Here is a 3,323-nt window from a genome sequence, read left to right on the forward strand (position 1 = left end):
GCAAATTAATATTTAAAAAAATTATATAAATGTATCGAGGCATGCATGCACGTACTGTTTTAAGAATAAACTTTTTCAAATCTGTTCTTACAGTTGCGGACACGCCGCACCAACATGGATGACAGCATTCCGCCCGCAGCCACGCTGCAGATTCTCATCAGTTCTAGAACTCAGCGGCATCCTGCGGTTTCCAAGCGCCCGTTTATAATTAGCTAGCTAGGTGATCCCATTGCACGCAGAACAGCTGATCATAATATATATATAAGAGCAAATAAAATAACGCTACATAACCCCACATACATACAGCAAATTTAATTATAAAAAGTAGAAAGAGTTATGCTCAGCTCTCTCTCTCTCTCTATATATATAATATATATGTATATATATAGAGGGGCGGAGGAAATGCACAAGACCATCACATACGTAGGACAATTAATATATATTGCATAGAATAGAAAAGAGATCAGGAGGAGAAAATGTCGGCTATAGTTCACAAGATTGAGGATAAGTTCCACATGGATAAGAAAGAGGAAGGGAAGTACAAAGCAGGGCGTGATAAGGAGGAGTACAGGATGAAGGAGGAGCACAAGAAGGAAGAAGAGATGAACGAGGGAGGGACTGTCCAGAAGATCAAGGAGGAGATCTACGGCGAAGAGCACTTTGAGATGTCCAAATGATCATATTAATGGTGAACCTTCGTTTCTTTTCTGTTTTCTTTTTTTTTTTTTTTTCTTTATTTTTTCTTTTCTTTCTTTTTTTTTATTTTTTAATCCCTCTCACCCTCCAAGAGATTTTTCTCCTAAATTGTCTAGTGTTTATAATCTGTATGATGAGCATTAATTCAACGCATTCTTCTTTTGCAATTTTTTTGTTCTTTTGATCCAGGCCGGCTAGATGGTGAAGCATGCATGAAGCTATATATATATATATTAGTGCTGTTACTGCATGGAAGAGTTAAAATTATGTACTCTTGCTCTCTTCCTCGATATAAATAATGGCTTTGATATCGTGATATAAAATAAATAATAATAAAATATCTTACTTGGTTTTTGCTATATATTTCTTCTGTTATTTCTTCATGAAAGTTCTCTTTTTATTAATTTGTGATTGATCTCCGATCGAGTTGAGAGAGTTTCGGTCAGTAAAGATCCTGTGCAAAAAATAATTAACTGATCGATTCTAATTAATGGCACAATTTCAGGACACTCTATTTTACAACAGATCACAAAATCAGAGTGAAAACAATAAGAAAAAGCTATATCTACCGAAACCCAACAATAAGAAATAAAACCTATGGTAGCTAGTATCTTTGCCTCCCTATTTTCGTACGTCATGTTACCAAAAAAGAAGAAAAAGGAAAAAAGAAAAAAGCAAAAAAAAGAATGCATCAGCTAGCGAACGAGTTTATACTAGTTAATTAATTCGTAAACTGACAAAAATTGCAAAAGAAGCCCTTGAATGGTTGAATAATGTCATCATAAATAATGCTAGCTCTAACCTCACTACAACAAAAATGGTTTATAGCGACACTTTTAAATATAGGCACATGTCAAAAAAGTGCTGCTAGCTAAAATTACCGACACTTTTAAAAAGTGTTGCTATATGTGGGGTCGCTAGGTATATAGTGACAGTTAAAGAGTGTCGCTATAACCTAAAAGAGTGCTGCTAATTTACCAACACTTATTTAAGCATTTAGCAACCGCCAAAATTCTATCTCGTTGGCTGCGGTGGCGGAGGAGGACGACAGTAAAGCCTCTTCGTCTAAAATTTCAGTGGATTGAGTGAAGAGAGAAGAAAAGATGGTAATTGATTTTTTTTTTTTTTTTTTTTTTTTTTTGTAATCGGGCTGAATGGACTGGGTGTGGTGGGTTGAGTAGAGTAATCTTTTATTTTTGGTTGGATTGGGCTTTATATTTAGGTATTAGTATATGTGTTTTTAAGTTTTAGCATAAATGGGACACTTACTCAAAAGTGTTCCAAATATGTGTCCCTATAACCTAATTCTGTTGTAGTGCCTTCAAATTAATTAAAGTGATGAGACTTGTAGACAAAATATGGCTATTGAATTAGTAACGTTATAAAATATAACCCAAATGAAACGTAGACCTAGCTAGCAGGACTCTTTTGTTTTTAGTGTTCATCACATTCACTGTAATATCACTACAAGAAAAATGATATTTAATTATAAGGATGCTATTTTCAACAATTAATAATGCTTAAAACCATCTTAAAATAGTCTATATATTGTTCATATTTGAAAGTATCGGCAAATGAAGATCAGGGCTAGATGGAAAAATTAAAACTCTGGGGGCTTAAGTTGCTATATATATAATATATAATTAATATAATAATATATATTATATATATATATATAATATTATCTATATATAAGCTTCCGAATCGACGATCCATATCGTTAAACATTATCTAGAGTATTTAAAACTTCTAGAATTCAAATTTTATTATTTTTCGATATTATTTACCTTACGATCAAAAGCTCACAAAATTGACAATTTTTAACGACCGGTATGAGATATTTGCTAGTTTAACAGCGTAAAAAAATTGGAATAGGTTGAATTTTTTGATAGAAAATTCTATTCACTACCTAAATAAAGATCAATAACTCTGATCTTAAATTGAAGGATCCGATCATCTATTTTTGAGATGTCGTTTGATTTTGACCGCTCATTTTATACCCGCTTGGTGGACTTTCTAATAGTTTCAAACAATTACGAAATTTATTTTCTAAAAGTTTAAAATACTCTAGATGCGTTTAACGGTGTGGATCGTCGATTCAAAAGCCCCAACATAGAAAACAACTTATGAGTACGAAGGGCTCTATACCCATAAGAGTAAAGTAGCCCTACTGTTGAGCCAATTAGGCGCGGATTTGATTTAGGTGCGAATATTCCCTTCAAGAGCATCCATTGGGTCGTGTATCGGGGGCACCGAAAAAATGTAGTGCGCCAATTGAAGGAAGTTACGGTAATCGCAAGCGGTTACATGCGGTTCCGATCGGCTAGAAGTGGTCCGGAATATGAGTAGATAGTGACCGATCGTGCAAGAACAATAATTGACCAAGGGGGTCTACCTATAAATAGGGTAATAATACCCCAAAAAGGGGTCTTCGTCCCTACGCACAAAAGACCACCTTTATTTTCCTGCATCTTTCTTCTCGCATTTACTGCTTTTTCTAGGAGTAGTTCCTTTAACTTAGCATCTTGGAGTCTGTCTGTGTAAGGAAGTGAATTCTCGAAACTCGAGGATTAGACTTCGACCAGAATCGACTAAAGCCTGAAAGGCTTCGGATGAGTGAGCTGCTT

General features: G+C 34.6%; 1 long non-coding RNA gene across 1 annotated transcript; it reads left to right on the plus strand.

The window, feature by feature from the left end:
• Positions 404–1,057, plus strand: LOC109713526. Its single transcript, XR_002217113.1, has 2 exons — positions 404–688; positions 886–1,057. It is a non-coding gene; the product is annotated as an uncharacterized LOC109713526 (long non-coding RNA).

Source organism: Ananas comosus, linkage group 7 (genome assembly GCF_001540865.1).
Source record: "Ananas comosus cultivar F153 linkage group 7, ASM154086v1, whole genome shotgun sequence".
NCBI lineage: Eukaryota > Viridiplantae > Streptophyta > Magnoliopsida > Poales > Bromeliaceae > Ananas > Ananas comosus.